Below are 17,878 nucleotides of genomic sequence, written 5' to 3'. Positions count from 1 at the left end.
AACAACAACAACAACCATCACCAAACCCTAAAACCAAAACCAAAAACCTCAATGGAAAACTGAACAATTGTTTGCTTCAGAGTTCAAAGTTCTCTCAGTCCTGACTGATTCTTCATGGGATCACCAGGCCCAGATGAGCCCATACAGACCCTGTCGCTATCCCACAGATCTGGATTTCAGATGTTCCAGTCTTGGCTACATTGCATTCCCAAAATCTCAATGCTGTTCCAATTTGCAGAGAGATCACCAAGGGATGTGCTCACATAGAAGAGCCACCCTGAAAAGAAGCTGCAAGATGGCAGTCACCAGCACTCCCAACAGGAAGACTCTAGGTGCAGCCAACCCTGCAGGCACTCTGACCCAGGACCTCCAGGTCCCAAAACTATGTCCCCAAACAGAGGCGGCTGTTCCCCAGATGGCAGTGGTGGCAAAGCGGCTGGCACTCTGACCCCCTGACCTCCAGGCGCTGGCTGGAGTCCCAAGATGGAGGTGGCCGCGTGAAACCAAACCTGCGGGAACACGGCTGTGGACCTCTGGGCAGCGGAGCGGGTCAGTGGCGGCGATCTTCGGCAGCAGCACTGGTTGGTGGTAATGGCGCCCGGAAAAAGGACCTCCCTGTGACAGTAGGAGCGGTGTAGGAAGCAGTGTAGGCAGAGAGAAGACCTCTGGGCTATGATGGTGACCTCACACAGAGAAAAGACCAAGTCTGGGACAGCAGTGTGGGGAGCAGAGGCGTTGGGGTGGCGATGTAGGCTGCAGCTGCGTGCCGTGCTGGGAGAAAAGACCTTCCTGCCATGGCGGCAGAGACAGTACGTCCTTGAGTGCGGCAGCGGTCTGTTGGCAGCGCTCCTGCCTGGTTCCTCTTCTGCTGTGTATCAGCTGTGGCCTTGTAGTTCCTCAGGTGAGTCTGTCCCTAGTGCTTTGTACATGCTATTCCTTTACCTGGAATATCCCTCCAACACTCTGCTTCCCTCCCTTGCCTACCCTACACCAAGGTAACTCCTATTCATCTGATGGATCTCAATCAAATGCCACCTGGAGTAGGTCCTGCCCTATCATGTACTAGCACCCCATGCCACTCCTTCAGAAGCACAATAGCCCTGAAGGTGTGGAGCTCTGTTCTGAGTGCTTTACATGCATTGAGGTATTTACTCTATGAGGCAGGCAGTGCCATCACCCCCATTCTACTGGACAGGAAGAGGAGGGGGACACAGCAGCTAAGAAGTTCCATGCTTCTTAGATTGGGATGCATGTACCCCTGAGGGCAAAGCCACAGGATAAATGTCACTCATCTTCCTGAAGCATAAATTTGATTTGAAGCGTTGGGTGAGGGGAAAATACATTTTAATATCAAAACAAGTGCAGATACACCATAGTATAGGATATAGAATACCCAAGGTCACCTAGGTGGTAAGTAGCAGAGGTTGATTCAGTTTGAGGCAGTCAGATGGGCTCTGGGGTACATTATACTTGCCATGGTTTGTAAAATGATTTGTGGAATATCATATCCTCTACTTTCCTGGAAATCCTGTGAGGGCGGGGGTGGTATTGGTTTTGCTCATCATGATTATCTACGGCATCTAGCACAAATCTTGGCATGAAAGTCTCCAGTAAATATTTATTAAACAAGGGTATGGTGATGGACAAGTGAGATCCTTAAAAAAAAAGTATGTTTTTAGTTGTAGGGGAATAGAATACCTTTTTTAAAAATTTTTTAATATTTATTTTTCAGTTTTTGGTGGTCACAACATCTTTATTTTATTTTATGTGATGCCGAGGATCGAACCCAGCACCCCGCACATGCCAGGTGAGCGCGTTACCGCTTGAGCCACATCCCCAGCCCAATACCTTTATTTTATTTATTTCTATATGGTGCTGAGGATCGAACCCAGGGCCCCATACATACTAGGCAAGCGCTCTACTTCTGAGCCATGATCCTAGCCACAGAGTGATATTCTTTTACTCAGTTTTCTTACCCTATAAAGGGGGATAATAATACATATTTTGAAAAGCTGTTACGAAGAGTTTAGAGACACAGATAAAACACCCACCATGGTTTCTGACATTTATGGTTTGCAGGTACCCAATCAATGGCAGATGATTAAAGATAACACAGAATGTTTGCCTTCAAAAGACTCCTAGTCTACTGGGTTAAACAAACCAGTAAATACATGTTTACCATACAATGCATTAAGTGATACATCTTAAGGGCTGGAGTCTAAGAGATGGGGCGGGCATCTACCCATGGAGGCTATACGGTTACTGACAACCTGTGCAGTCAGCTCACAGCAAGATGAGAGGGGGAAAAGCTGCTGCTAGAAGACAGATCATGTGGGAAGCCAAAAGTTTCCACCACTGATGATCAGGGGGTGGATTTCTCAAGGGCAAGGTCCTCACCCACACATTTGTCAGGGTCTTGGCCCCAGGTCACCTGGCTTCTATGCTGCAGCTCTGCAATGCACATGCTGTGGACCCTGGGCAATCCCTTCTTTTCCCTGGGTCTCAGTTTCCTTATCTGTAAAGAGAGGGGTGTGAAGTACAATGTGGTTCTTCTTATATGTTTCTACCATCTCAGAGGAGAGGAAATGTGGGCCTTTGAGGAATAACAACAAGCACACAGAATTTTTGACTTTGCTGCTTTGTTTTAAAATCCACGGGTGCTTTATATCCTATTCTATGGTGCATCTGCACTCATTTTGATATTAAAATTTTTTTCCCCTTACCCAAATCTTCAGATCAAATTTATGCTTCAGGAAGATGAGTGACATTTACCTTGTGGCTTTGCCCTCAGGGGTACATGCACCCCAGTCTGAGAAGCATGGAACTTGCCTGCAATAAAATATCATGCAGCCATTATAAATGACTGTGTTGATGAATATTTAATAACACAGAAATTTTGAAAGTATGAAGTTAGAAAGGCAAGGTTATAAAACCATATGATCTCACTGGATTTGAAAATTAAGAAAGTATAAATGTGTCTATTCAAAAATGGAGGATACCTGATGTAAGATGAGAGATCTGGGGCTAGGGATGTGGCTCAATGATGGAGTGTTTGCCTAGCATTCTCAAAGTCCTAGGTTCAATTCCCAGAACTGGGGAAAAGGGGGAAAAAAGGGAGCTCAAGTCTGTAGAGCATGGAGAACAGTGAACAGTGAATGCATGCACATAGTAAGTGCTTAATAAATGTTGCTCAAGGTAAACTGGAAGAATATAAGGCAGGTGTTAACAGTATTTTTGTGGGGGAGATGAGATTAGAGGTGATTTAATTTGTATATTCTAATTTCCTCCAATAAATATATATAAACACACACATACTTGTAGTGAGAGAAAATATTTTTTAAAAAGAGATGAAAGTTCCTAGTTTAGATATCACGACATCTAGTTAGAATTTCCCAGGTTTCAGGTCCTGACTCCCATATGTCATATCTAAATGCATGCAATGGGACATTAGAGATCGATAGAGTGTGCACAGCTGTGTGACCCACCCAGCAGAGCAGTCACTCAGAAAGCAAGCCCCTCTGAGAATGTGATTGTCACTTTTGCATATAAAAGATGGCAGGTTAACTGCCTTGCACATATGGGGGTGTGAGAGAAAATGTAGGCTGATGGGGCCCTGTATGCAGATCTGAGATAAGGGGAGGCTTTTTAATTCTTGTTTTTAAATCACTGGGTACCAGGCAGTCCTGAGGGCCTGATAAATCTAAGTGATGAGTATTGACTGGGTACCTGATAGAGGCACATTTTTCAGAGCAGTTTATTTAAAAGTATACAGGAAGATACATTTTCAAACCCATACTATATTCTGCATGTAATCTTGGGGATCCACAGACCTCAGGTTAAGATTCACTGATCTCAGGAATAGGCAGTGGGGGGTCTGTTATGGAAAGTGATGGCAGATTTAGGGGTAGAGAACTGAACGAGGAACATGTCTCTTTGATTTTAGTCTCTGCTTCTTTGTGCAGGAGTCCAACACACATTTATTGAACATCAACTATATGCCAAGCACCGGGAAAACAAAGATTCACTTTTACTCTATTTAGGAAGTATTTGCTGTATACCTACTTTGCCAAGCCCTGGTCTAGGTTCTGGGAGTTCAGCAGTGAACAAAGTGGTCCTGACTGCATGGACCACTGTCCTGCTCCTAGGGATGATGTCAGCTCTTCTCCTTGCCCTGCCCTCCCTTCCACTCACTATCTTATTCGGGGGATGATAACGCCATCTCATCTCACTGTGCTGTTCCCAAAGCGCTTCCGTGCACACAGTTGCATTTGCTTTCCTCAGCAGCCCTATGAGGTAGACATTATCATCATCAGCCCGTTTTGTCAGTGAGAGGCGGCTGCTTGTGTTAAGGGCTGGCTTTTCAATAGTTCACAGCGAGGTAGCTGCTTTGCCACGCATGAAACTCTGACTCAGAGGCAGCTTGCTGACAAGCGATTTAATATCAGGCTTGCCTCTTGCACAGGGTGAAGGGGATTTTCCAGGCAAGGAAATCGAGGCTTAGAGAAGTCAAATGCCTTGGTCCAAGTGAGTGCAGACCCTGAGATTCCAGACCAAGTGATGGTTCCATTTTGCCATACCCCTTCTCAGGAAGGGGTCACTGCAACAATGGCAGGGAGGATGGGGAGAGTCTGAGAGGGAGGGAAGGAGGCCATTTCTGTGGAAACCTTGAACCCTAACCAGCTGCCTGGGGCTGCTGTGCAGTTTTTGTGTTTGATGTCTGGCTAACAGGTCCTCTGAGGCCAAATGGTATGGAGTACTGGAAAGAAGCTCAGCACCCCAGCTCAAAGCTCCAGGGATCCTGGGTAGGGCATTCAGGCAAATGGCCTTCAGATGTCACCTGAGGCACAGAGGAACACTATGATCCCTCTCTTGTCACCCAGCTCCCAAATCCACCTGCTACTCTGCAGCTACTCTGCCACAGGGCTGTTGCCACTTGAGCTGGAGAACTGTACTGTGGCTGTTCTGTCATGACTCATTCTTCAAGCTCTGGGCAGCCAGCCTACCAGAACTAGAGCGGAAGGCTGGCTCAGCCTGTTCCTGTTTACATGAGAAGGGAGTTTCTGTCCCATTCAGCTTTTCTTCCTTCCCAGTGTGGCCGAGAGTGACCTACCAGCTAAGCCCACACAGTCACAGGGGACCCTGCCCGAAAGAACATCTCACTCAGTCCTGCCAGAGCTCTCAGAATTGCTGTCAGAGCTTGACTCGCCCTGAGGGATATCTTGTCCAGTCTGCCAATTTCTCAAGTGGTGAAATTGAGGCCCAGAGAGGGGAAGTGGCTTGCCCAAGGTCAATGGCTGGAGAATGTAAGAGCCTGGACATTGGCTGCTACCACAACCACCATGGCTAACAGTTTCGAATACTTGCCACCTGCTGGTACAGCTCCCAGCGTTTTACACGTATTAACACTTCCAATCCTCAAAATAACCCAAGAAACACTGATGTACTTATTCTTAGTTTTAGAGATGAAGAAACTGAGGCCTAGGGGAGTTAAGTCCCCTGGCCAAGGTCTGCTAATCAATGGGTATAAACTGAGACTAGAACCCAGGCAGTCTGCCTCCAGAGCCCACCCTTTCAGCCAACACACTAGATGTGACTCCTCTTTGAGGCTAGGAACAGGCCCTCTGCTTTCCATACCATCTTCAAGAACTCTTCAACATGGATTTATTTCAGATGTCATGGTGTTCAAAATACCTTCATTAGACATTGTCTCCTCTTGTTTACAAGATGACTGCTCCTACTTCTTGTGGGGATAAAGGGGAGTGGGGAAGAGGTGAGGTAACCTTGGCCAATTTCTAACAGCTTCCACCTGTGGAGGATTAACTGGAGGGGTGGCTCTGTTAGGTTCTCTCTCTGCCTACTCTGAGCCAGGTGCCCTGTGAGTCTTGTGCCATTCAATGCTATTCACAGCGAGGATATGGGTTGACATTATTGTCCACAGCTTACATGTGGAGTCACAGAGGCATAGAGAGCTTAAGTGATTTCCAGGGCCAGAGAGCCAGGAAGTGACAGAATTGGGATTTAAATTCAGGTCATTGGGCCTTCATATTTAATGATTTTTCTCTTATTCCAAGAAAGGTCTGGAAACTCATACAAGGGATGAGTTGGGACAGGTATGCCTACCTTGTTTTGAGTTTTGCTCGGGTAGGCCCTGAATGCAGAATCAAGGCAGGTGCTTTGGGAGGTGCTGAGAAAGGCCACTGGGTAGAAGGGTCTAGAAGGAATAGGTCCAATCAGCTATTTCTGCCATCATAATATCACACTGTCAGCAGTGCCTTGAGCTCTGAGAGGGAGAGCCTGGCCTTGTTGGGCATGGCTGTGGTCTCTGTCCTCACTGGGAGTCTGGAGTGGAGATGCCCCATTTTCTGCTGGCTTTTGGGGTGTATAGCAGGCATACTAGGGGGCAGAGGTTAGGTGGAAGTGAGAGGGTAGAGTTGCCCAAGCATGCCTTTATTATTCGTAGACATGTCTGGTGTCTAACTGGCATGACTCCTAGAAGGCACAACAGCCCTGGCAAAGAAAATTTCTAGCTGCTCCCAGCAAAGGTAAACAAATGATGGATTTGGGGTTCTGGGAGTTCATATGGGCTCCCCACAACTCCTCCACCCATCAGTCCTGCTAACCAGTGAGTAGCAAGACCAAGAGATCCACAGAAGGGGTAGCAAGATGACAAGGGTCTGGGCTGGCAGTGAGACTGTCTTGGCTGGAAAGCTGGCTGGGGTGGGGTGGGAAACAGAGGCATTTAGAGGATTCTGAACTATTATGTGGGTGCTCACCATTTATCAGCTACCTGACTTGGGAGGTTTTTTAATTCCTGTGATGGTCTCCCAGTGTGTCAAATCTTCAATATTACTTCCATCAATAGGTACAGTCGTGTTCTCCACCCTGGCTGATCTCTCTGAAGAAGGGAATGTGGAAGATGTGGTATCACAGGACTGTGAGGACAGGTTAGAAAAGCCCATGTGGCCTTTTCTGGGTACCCTGGGGCTGCCTGGTGGAGAGGGGCGTTTTCATAGACTGATGTAAGTATTGACTCATTTAACCCTTACAACAATGGTTTGATATAAAAAACAGAACTGTCTTTTAAAGATAGGAAAAGAGAAGTGTGAGAGTACGTGACTTTCCCAAGGCCATCACAACTTATGGAAGATCCAAGACTTGGAGCGAGGCCATCTGGCTCCAGCACCTTTCCTCTTACTAGACTCTGGGCTGCCTGCCCTGCACTGGGCCTCCACTACTGCTTCCTCCTCCCTGCTGGGGGAAGTCTGCCTGAGAAGGAGCTTCAACCCTTTCCAGGACAGAGAGGGCAGGAGCCATCCCAGAATGTGTGTTGGGGGGCACAGGGACAGGCCTTTTCCCTTGGCATAGTCCATCACAACCTGGATGGGGGGCTTTTTTGGAGAGAGAAGCATAGAAAGGTAGGACTGGGATCAAGACCATGGGAGGAGAGGTCTGGGAACAAAGGGCATGCACCCTCTGCTTGGTCTGATTGGGAGCAGGGACAGACCACCATTTGCAGACATCAGAGAAGCTATGTGAGGGAAGGCGGCACATTGTGGGCAAGAATGGCACCTGTGCCTGGAAGCTCAAGGCAGGCAGATTTCTGGCAACTTGAACTAGCTCTGGCCAAGAGTACCTATTGACCCTACAAGTTCCACTGCAGCTCTTCCTGCCCCCACCCCCAGTGGCCTTTTTTCCAGGCAGGTAGCTTCCTGTAGTGGCTTGCAGTCAAGTCCTACATTCTGTCTGAGTCCCAACTTTGCTATCTTACTACATATATGACCTTGGGTAAGTGGCAACCTCTCCGAACCTCAGTCTTGCCTCTGGAGAAAGAGATGTGCTAAAACTTCTCTCATAGGAATTTCAAGATACCATGAGGTGAACTATACAGAATGCTTATTAGCCTGGTGCCTGGCATATGGTGAATGTTCAATAAATGGCAGCCAGAGATGAGAGGGAAAGGGGAGCGAGGGAGAGGCCATAGTGAGGATTTCCCTTTCATATGCCAGGTGAGCTCCCAGGAAGACAACGGGTGCCGCACCTGGATGTGGGCAGAGGCTTTGAGGCTGCTGGCTGGGACTGGGGTCTGTGGAGGAAGTGGGCATGAACTAGGGGTGGGGGAGGCAGGGCAGCTTTGTCTCTGTCAGTTAATTAAATCCAGAATGCTAACAAGCTTTCAAAACAAAATGCGACTCAAGTACTCTTTGGATGGGATATAAAAAACAAAACAAAACAAAACAAACAACAAAAAAAAAAACGGTTCTATGAAATTGCAAACAGCTTTGTTGCTGCAAACAAAGGCCCAGTTCTTTGTACCTTTCTGGCGTGGAGGCCCAAAAAGTACAAGGGTGAAAAGGGTCAATGAAACTCGGAGGGTGTACCCCTGCCACAGCTGCCCACGCAAAGAACTGAAAGAACCCACAGGTCCTGGGGCAATCGAGTACCAGAGGCCCCCAGTGCCTGAGACTTAAGCACAATTGTATGGAAAGGACAGGAAGACTTTAGACAGCATCTTGTTTTACCCTCCCATTTCACAGATGAGGAAACTTAGGTCTAGAGAGTAAGAGGCAGAATCAGGATTGGTAAGTCTTTAACCATCTTGTTCAACCTTTTCAATATGAAGCTAGCATAGGGTGTTTTAACAGGGGCTGTCTGTGGGTGTCTAGAAGATCTGAGGCCTGAGGCCCTGTGGCAGTGGGAGCTGGCTCCTAGCTTGGGGTTCTTTGGTGGGTCCTATTAAATGCTGTCAGAATTATAGGAAAGTACAGGTGATAGCAGTAGAACAAAAGCAGCCCAAGATGTCCCCCTGACAGTAGTACCAACAAATTCCATGTCACCTGGAGTCATCATATATGGCTCTTGGTAACCCAAAGACTCACAATGCACTTGCAAGGTAGCAAGAGGCCTGAGGGCTCTTTGATCAAGCTGCATGTTCCCCGGCATCTTACTGCCTGTAGGCCTTCCAGGCCTTCTTTAAAGTCAAAGAGTTGGTCTTTAGGAGACTTTCCAGCTCTAAAAACCAACTTCTGGGGGCTGGGGTTGTGGCTCAGAGGAAAAGTGCTTGCCTAGCATGCGCAAGGCACTGAGTTCGATCTTCAGTACCACATAAAAATTAAATAAAGGTATTATGTCCACCTACAATTAAAGAATAAATGTTTAAAAAAAATAAAAAACAACTGCTGTTTTTAAAAAAATCTGCCTCCCTTGATTTAGTTTAATTTAATGGCTTCCCTTTGATCTTAGGGTAAAGACCAAAATCTTGTCATAGCCAAAAAGAAGGGACTAGCATCCTCTGGCATGCTAGTCCCATTTGTCTCCCCAGACTCCTCCATGACACCTTCCTCCTGGTTGTCTCCGCTCTAGCTTCTTCCAGATCCTCTGCTGGAACTAGTTTGAAACTAGTAGTTCTACCCCAGAGTATAAACATCGAAGAAATTTTCATATGGTGCCTAAATGAGTATGCAAATCAACGTTTCCTGCAGTGGAGGCATCTGCAGGCCCATTGCTCTGGTAAGCGAGGTGTTCAGGGACATACTGTGGAGCACTTGCAGCCCTTAGGAGCAAAGGATCAAAGTTCTATGGAAGGAGCTTAGGAGCACTCAGTACTGAGGGACAGCAATGAGATTTCATACCATGCACATGATTTTCAATTTGCAATGGAGTTATGATGGGCCCACAAAATCCACTGTAAGTTGAAAACATGGAAAGTAGAAATGGATTTAATGAATCTATTCTACTAAACATCAAGCCTGGCAACACTGCAGACTCTCAGTTGTTTACTCTTGTGATCTTGAGGCTGACTGGGAGCTGTGGCTTGTTGCTGCCACCCAGCATTGCATTATAATGAATATCACACTGTGTATTGCTAGCACAGGTCAAGATCAAAATTCAAAATGTGAAGTTTGGTTTCTACTGAGTGCATATTTCTTCTGCATCACCTCAGGTCAAAAAAACTGTAAGTTCCATGATTGTAAGTCAGGGACCCTGTATTCAATACACACACTTAAAAATATAAGACAAAAACCATTGCCACCCATCCTGTAAGAGCACAGAGAAACAAAAATGCACATTCAACACGTGAAGTATGCAGAGAAGGGCATAGCAGTGGCAGATAAACAGGATAAATAAGGGAGGGAAACCCAAGCGGTGAACCACTGAAGATGCACAGAGTACCACACACAAGACTTGGGCCAACAATGCTCAGAAAGCTCTCAATAAACCCCTCCCCCTCCCCAAGGAAACCCAAAACAAAGCCAGTGAGTTGGAAGTTGGGCCAATGTCCAAAGGGAAAGAAAGAACAGAAGCTGAAGGCCTTTCATCCTATCTGAACCAGGAACTGGGAGAGCTGGAGAGAGGCCCGGGCTGCTTGGGAATCAACACTCCCAGAAGGGGAAACCTTCATGGATTTAGCTGCAGCACAGCTGACTGTCAAGAAGCCCCTGAATCTCCTCTTCCCTGAGCTGGTTCACCTACATACCTACCATCTGAGTCATTTTGTGGATCTCTAAAGGGAGAGGGAATTCCCTGCCTTGATGGCTGACCCCACAGATGCCCCCATAGGATTCCCAGCACCTATTAAGATCCCTGGGTTGGGTTAGTTCCAGGTTTTGGGGCTGCCAACAGAGCAACCCAACCCAAAGGGAGATGACTTACCCCAGAGGGAACCTTCCCTACAAACTACCACTTTGGCTTAGCTTTAGTAATTTTAATTAGTATTCTGGAGTGACCAATTTTTTTTTAAATTTTAAATGATTTTAGAAAATGGTATTTTATTTTTGTATTTTTCTCTTTGTGGTTGACTTTCCAACTATAGACCATTATGTATGTAGGCATATCCTAAGAATATGTCTCTTTAGGGGTTCAACTTTTAAGCAATATGTAGACAGTCTCCAATGATCCCTACCTTCTGGTATTCACAACCTTCTCCAACATGGTACCAGAGCACACAACAGAAATGAAGAAATACCACTTCTAATGTTAGGGTAGAAGAGACAGTGACTTCTATCTTAGAGTCTCCCATGTTCTCTTGAATCTCTCACTCTTGAGATTCAAGAACAGCTGCCTTCTTGGGTGGTCATTCAAGTAGCTTATGGAGGGGACTGTCTGGACAGGAACTTAAGACCTCTGGCCAATTGGCTACAAGGAACTGAAGCATCCTAACAGCTCGTGAATGAACTAGGAAGAGGATGTTCACTCCCAGACAAGTTTTGGGATTACTAGAGCAATCGTCCATTACCTGAGATGTTGGGAGAGACTCAGCCAGAATCACATGGCTAAGCCCTTCCTGGATTCCTGATTTAGGAACTGTGTGAGACAGTAAATATCATTTTAAGCTGCAAAGTTTTGGGGTAATTTGCTGTGTGGCAAAATATAACTAATGCAAAAACAGTGTTATGCCTTTCTTTGGCTAATGTGAATTTTCCTTACAGGCTGGACTCCTATTGGAGAGAAGCAGGCCTAAGAGGCTGAGTGTGACCATGGTTGGTCTTGCTGCTGGATGCCAGGATCAACAGGGTGGGCTCCTCGGATTGGCAGAGGGTGGCACTGGGCTGGGTAGGGGACAAAAGCACAATTCTAAATGGTCTTGTCTGTGATGGAGAAATGGTCTATCTTAAGCTAGGTGATGTTCAACAGGGATGTGGGCAAAAAGATCATCTTTTTAAAGGTCTAACACAGTTAGTCACAGCCCACGTGGGGCTGACAGAAGTTTAGAGATCTATAGTGGTTTGTGCAAGATTCCAAGCTCAAAAAGCACAGAACCTAAATTCATTCACAGCCAGGCCTTCTAAATCCAACAATTAGAAACCATAAAAAATGACATGTGAAAAGATTTCATGGTTTACAAACCCCCATTCACATGCATCATTTCATTGAACTCTCAAACGGCCACGAAAAGACGGCTTTTCCCATTTCTCCACAAAGATGTCTGTTGGGAAGGCTGGAGAAGTATAGAGTACAGGGCTTGCCCAAACCCATCTATGAGACATGATGCCTAGGCCTGGGCCCTTGGAGCCTGATGCCCAATACCAGGGCAGGCCCACCAGGACGATGGCTCCTGTCCTGGCCTCACACTTTGAAGGGCCCTGCTTCAATCCTCCACCAGGCATCCTCCACACAGGTGAGGAGTCCACGGAGCCAGGAGGACGTTTCCCCTTTTATTTATTTCCCCTCAAATTCCCTGCCCACACTTCCTAAACCTGATTCCAGGGACTGAGGCCCCTTTTTTTCCGATGTCTTTGTGAGGGTCCTCCATGCTGCTGTGTGCATCCCCAGGTTGCTAAGGTGACTGCTTGCAGGAGGTGTGTTTGGAGCTCAGTTGGGCGAGTCAGGGTTCCTAACCACATAATGCAAATGAGGTGATTAACCAGCCCTTAAGCTTTTTGGGGGAAGGAGGTGGGGGGACCCTGAATTGAACCCAGGGTCACTTTACCACTGAACTACATCCCCAGCCCTATTTATTTATTTAATTTTGAGACAAGGTCTAAGTGGCTTAGGACCTTACCAAGTTGCTGGCCTTGAACCTGCAATCCTCCTACCTCAGCCTCCTGAGCCGCTGGATTATATGTGTGTACCTATACCTGGCCCAGTGTTTTTTAGCAAGTTTCTAAAGACATGATCCTGGACCTACCCATCCTCTCAGCCACTTCTTTCAGAAAGCCTTCCTTGGCTCACTAAGCTAGGTCTGCATTATTACTGCAGCCTTCCAAGACATCTTGTATTCTTTGAGAGCTTGTGGGGAACATACCTGCTTGCTTCCCTGTATCACCAGTGCCTGGCAAGCACTGGGCCTGGAGTGGATGGCTAATAAATTTGAGTTCATAAAAGGGTCTCAGGCTGCCTTTTCATTTGCCCTTATTGGTTTCTGGTGCAAAACCTCATCAGTGGCAAGGCGGAATGGCTGAGAAAGCTATGACCTGGTCCTTTCTGCTGTTCAAAGGGACTCACGGTGGGATCAGGAGAGCAAAGCTGTCCTCCTCCAGGTCTCCATTTACTTCATAAAGTGGCATCCGGGATGGGGTGGAGGCCTCTTACTGAGATCAAGACCTCATCCCTGCACTCAAGGAGAGTCCTCTAAATATTCATAATGATACAGACTGAGAACTGTGCTGGGCTGGTCTGCAGTCAGCCTTCAAGACACCATGATTTAAGGTGGAGAGTGGAGCCTAGAGTCATTAGCCCAAGAGATCAGCTGTTCCTACTAAAAGGGCAATGCCCTACTCAGGTCTTCAGCATATACTCAAAACCTGGCATAAACCCAACTGATTGTGATTCACTTAAATCTCAGGACACAACTCCAGCCAGCTTCTAGCTGTAAAGGGCCCTGGGAGTACCTTGCTCTTAAGAGCAGTGTTGTCTTTAGACTTGAACCCTGAACTCCCTTTTCTCTGGCCATGCCACTCCCTACAGTGAGAAGTTCACAGGCTCAGGAGATGTGCTCACCTGGAGTCTATGACCACCTAGTGTTCATACCCTCATTCTAGGCTGTACTACTAGAATTCCAGAGTTCCCTGATCAGATGACCCTTTGCTTGCAGGGGTCTTTCCCTCATAACATCTTTCTGAGGGGAGACATTGACTTGTGTTTCAGTATTTTTAGATTTGATGGGTAGCTACTGGGGGGGTTGTGGACCATGCCTGAACCCATAAACGGATATACCCACATGCATGCAAGGACGCCTTTGCCTTTGCCGTGCAGGATTGAGCACCACTAGGAGCCTTGTTATTTATCTGGCCCTAGTCCCTGCAAATGGCAGGAGCCAGCCTGTCCTGAGTCTGCCCGCTGAAGGCACTGAAAGCAAGACTTGATAAGGTTCTCCATTCCATGTCCTGGCCATGGCTGGCACCTACTATTGTCTACCTCCTTCTCCTCCCCTGGATCCCCAAGGAAGCTGATGGGTCCCAAGCTAGGTGAGGAGCAGAGGCCCCAGCATCAGCGGTGTTGCTTGCTTTCTTGCGAATGTGAACACCTACACACAGAAGAGGGGGAGTGTGAGTGTGAATGTACCCAAGTGTTTGGGTGACTGTGAGCAAGGAAAGTGAGCAAGTGAGGGAGAGTGAAAGAGAAGAAAAGGAAGGTGAGCATGTGAAGAGTGTGTATGTGAGGGAGAAGAGAAGTGTATGTGTGTGCAGGTGTATGAGGCATGGAAGGCAACCCAGTTCACACCAAGTGCCTGCAACAGTACCTGGGAAACGTGTATGACTGAGGGTCTGGGAAAAGACAGAGAATGCGAAGCAGAGGAGGGTGCCTTCTGATCTTCATGCATGTGAGGGAGACGGGGTGCGGGGTCAGTCATGGGGGGTGAGAGAGAGATTCAAGTTGGAATGAGAGCTAGCACAGCTGTCCATCACAGGAAGCCTGCAAGGTGGAAGCAGGCGGTTGGGGTGGTGGCGGCGGAGGGAGCTGAGCGTGTAAGAGGAAGACATGCAGGTGTGTGTCCTTTGGAGGTGCGTGTCCACCCCCACAGGACTCTGTGAGGCAGAGGCAGGCCACGTGCCTGGATGACTACGCGTGGGTATGTGCCACGTGTGTACGTGAGCGTGCAGCTGTATCAGTGAGAGCGAATGTGAGTTTGGGGCCCATGTGGAGATCCCTGGACAAGCCATTCTGCAGCAGCTCGGGCTGTCTAGGTTGCTGGCCATGCCCCAGGGGGTTTCTATTTCAGGAAGCTCAATCAGAGAGACTTATACGACCTGCCTGATGCTTGCTCAGGTCTGGGTGACCATGGCTGGGAGTGCTGGCCATGTTGCCCTGCCCAGAGGTGTGTGTGGGAATGAATGAGTCACCCAGGCATGGCTGGCCCTGGTTCTGCCTTCTTCTTACCCAGCAGGGAAGACAGTGGGGAGGGGGAGAGAGCACTCAAGAGCTGTATTTTACACCATCATTATGCAATTGCGTGCTGTGTCCGTGCATTTTTCTGAAGGCTCAGCACCCCGACTCTCTTAGCCTATGTACCTCCAATCCATTTGCGTCCAAGTTACAGTTTAGATCAGCGGCTCTGCCTCACAAACATTTTTGGCAGTCTGCTCCATACCAGGCTTGGGTCCACAAATTTATGATGCCAAGCCACCCCCAGTCCTTTCCCATCCTGTCTTCCTGGCTTTAATTTTCTCTACAGCACTTATGCCTATTTATCATATTATCTATTTTACTTTTTGTCTATCTTTCCCTTAATAGCAAATGCCTATACAGTGCTTGCTCTGTGCCAGGCCCTGTTCTAAACTCTCTATTGATTCACTGATTCTCCAACAATTCTAGACAGCAGTGATTATTATTCCTGCCATTTTGCAGATGGAAGGGCCTGAGAGGGAAAATAGCTTGTCCAGGATCATTCTCCCCATAAGTGACAGAGCCAAGTTTGGGTCTGGAGTTCCTAATCTTACCCAGCACAAAATATTGTCCTGTGAAGGTGGGGAATTTTCTCCGTTTTGGTTCACAGTTGAAACTTCAGTGGTTAGTAATAGTGCGTGGCACATGTAGGTGCTCAATTAATAGTAAATGAAGAAATAAGTGAATAAATGCTGAATAGGGAGGACGCAGAGTGGAAAGAGAGGTGCTTGCCTTCAAAGAACTCATAGTCCCATGAAGGAGACAGATAAATAATTATTGCAATAATAAATACCATGTCAGGATGGCATTATGGGACTCTAGAGAGGTTTAAAACTCAGCTGGACCCTGGCAGAGAGGGCTTTCCAGAGGAAGGACACAGGCATGATGACATTGCCTACCTACTCCCAACTCCTCCCTGGGGAGAAGCCCTCTAAACCCTTTTTGCTGCACAGTCCACAGGGTGCCTGAAGACAATAGTAGTTCTTTGGGGACGTTGGAGCAGAACAGGGAAGCAGAGCACAATGGCTCTGGAGAGAGACTGCCTGGACTGAATCCTCCCTCTACCAAATACCAGCTAAATGACCTAGAACAGGCAGCCCAACTCCCTGGGCCTTGGTCCCCTCATCTGTTTAACAGGGTAGCAAATGATACCAGCTTCCCTGGGCACTGCATAATGCAGGTAATGAGCCAGCTTCAGTGGAGATGACTAATATTCCTTTTCCATTCTACATTGTTTCCTGGCTTTGGGGGAGGAAAGGGAGAGAGTTGGAATTAAACATATTGTGCTTATTACTATAACCTCTCTGCTATGGATTGATTCCATTTTTTCAGGAATGGCTCAAAGCCAAATTTACCCATGAACCTTTGTTAGGACACGGACTATGTCTGTTTTATCTACCATTATATCTGAAATACCTAGTATAATGCCTGAGATATAGATAAATATTTGTTAAATGAATGACTGATTACATATATTTAACCTCCCAAGACCTCTGCGAGGATAAATATTCATGTTGCTGTTGTTTCCATTTACAGATGAAGGACTGGAGGCCCGGCAAGGTTAAATGACTTGTCCATGAACACACAGCCTGTAAACAGATCAACCAGACTTAAATGCCAAAGCCCGTGCCTTTTCCTCCACACCACGGCTACTCTCTGGACTCCTATACATCACGTCCCACTTTCTGTGGATTTTTTTTTCTAGCCAGAGGGGCCATCCCTGATTGTAGAATCATCTCTGAATTCTATGACTCATCTCTGAATCACAGAACTGTTTAATAGTTGAAAGGGACTTTTGATGTCATCTAGACCTCCCACCCACTGTGGAAATTTCCTCTCCAATGCTGTATTCTCAATACTTGAATGACTCCAGTGATGAAACACTAATTCTCTTCCTCTGGAATCATTAAGTTCTATGACTGGATCACTTTTAGAGACAGAAAGTAAGTTCTGTATCCCTTGGGCCAACAGGTCTCTCTTTCATTTTTATGTACTGGGCTTACATCCTCCTCCTAAGGCACACAGAATGGGTCTGCTGACTTTCCATGTGATGGCTGCAGATACTGAGACATCCCTTCAGAGAACTCTTTTCTTCAAGCTTGCTGTTCTGGTCCCCACAACTCTTCTGTGAGATGCTCCGTCCCAGACTAGCTCAAAGATCCCTCCAAAGGGAGCAATGGCTCCCCTACTGGACAAGGGGTGAACTGCACCGAAGGGCTCACTAGGCAGGATAGCTGAGGAGCTTCCTGGGGAGCCTGGGCACCAACACTGGTGTGAATAAAATAACTGCCTTTTCTCTCTCTCTCTCTCTCTCTCTCTTTTTTTTTTAAAAGAGTCACTGCTTTAGTGTCACATCTAGTTGTTTGCGACATCAATCTTAGACGGTGTCACATGGAGACTCCATTCTAAGGTTTCTTACCAACCATGAGGTTTCCGACAAGCTGCTGGTTTAGGACTTCAGTTAGAATTCAAAAGGCTATTTCTTAAGAATTTTTTTCTTTAACCAAAAACTTTGTAAGAGGGATATGAAAAGCTGTGCTTTGCTATGGGATTATGATGATTTTCTTTTCTTTCTTTTTCACTTGTCTTTATTTTCTAGTATTGCTACTATGGACATTTGTTATAAGAAAAAAAATTATAAAAAGGAGGAAACATACATTTAAAAATCCTCTCCTTGCCCCTTTCCCTTTATTCCTTCCAAGATTGTTCATCACGACCTGGGTATGTGGTCTCCAACTGGTAGGGCATGCTGCCACCCTGTGGGCAGGAGTGCCTTGGTAACATCTCCGTGGTGACTGCAATGGCTGGGGTTCAGACAGCCAGGCTCCCAACAATGTGGTCAAAGTCTGCCCAACACATTGCTGGTCAGCAGACATGTCCCTCTGAGCCCTCCACCTCTCAGCACAGCCATAGCTGCCCTCTCTTCCTGGCTGCCTAGAGAAGCTCCAAACGCTAGCAGGTCAGGAAGACATCAGAGATGAGGAAACTCCCCCATTTAAACCTGGAGCAGCTGCACTGTACCTCTGGACCAAGATCACAGTTAACCAGACTTTAT

General features: G+C 47.0%; 1 protein-coding gene and 1 long non-coding RNA gene across 3 annotated transcripts in view; one reads left to right on the top strand and one right to left on the bottom strand.

Annotated features, from left to right (window-relative positions):
- Ptpn5 (protein tyrosine phosphatase non-receptor type 5) overlaps positions 1-17,878 on the bottom strand; it is a 60,526-nt gene that overhangs the window by 21,268 nt on the left and 21,380 nt on the right. The window lies entirely within an intron of this gene.
- LOC139707109 (uncharacterized) lies at positions 754-17,095 on the top strand. Its single transcript, XR_011708668.1, has 5 exons — positions 754-901; positions 1,733-1,807; positions 6,863-6,944; positions 11,427-11,511; positions 16,360-17,095. It is a non-coding gene; the product is annotated as an uncharacterized lncRNA (long non-coding RNA).

The sequence above is a fragment of the Marmota flaviventris genome, chromosome 9 (genome assembly GCF_047511675.1).
Source record: "Marmota flaviventris isolate mMarFla1 chromosome 9, mMarFla1.hap1, whole genome shotgun sequence".
NCBI classification, from domain to species: domain Eukaryota; kingdom Metazoa; phylum Chordata; class Mammalia; order Rodentia; family Sciuridae; genus Marmota; species Marmota flaviventris.
Note: the sequence above shows the minus strand (reverse complement) of the source record. Positions and strands in the feature narration are given on the sequence as shown.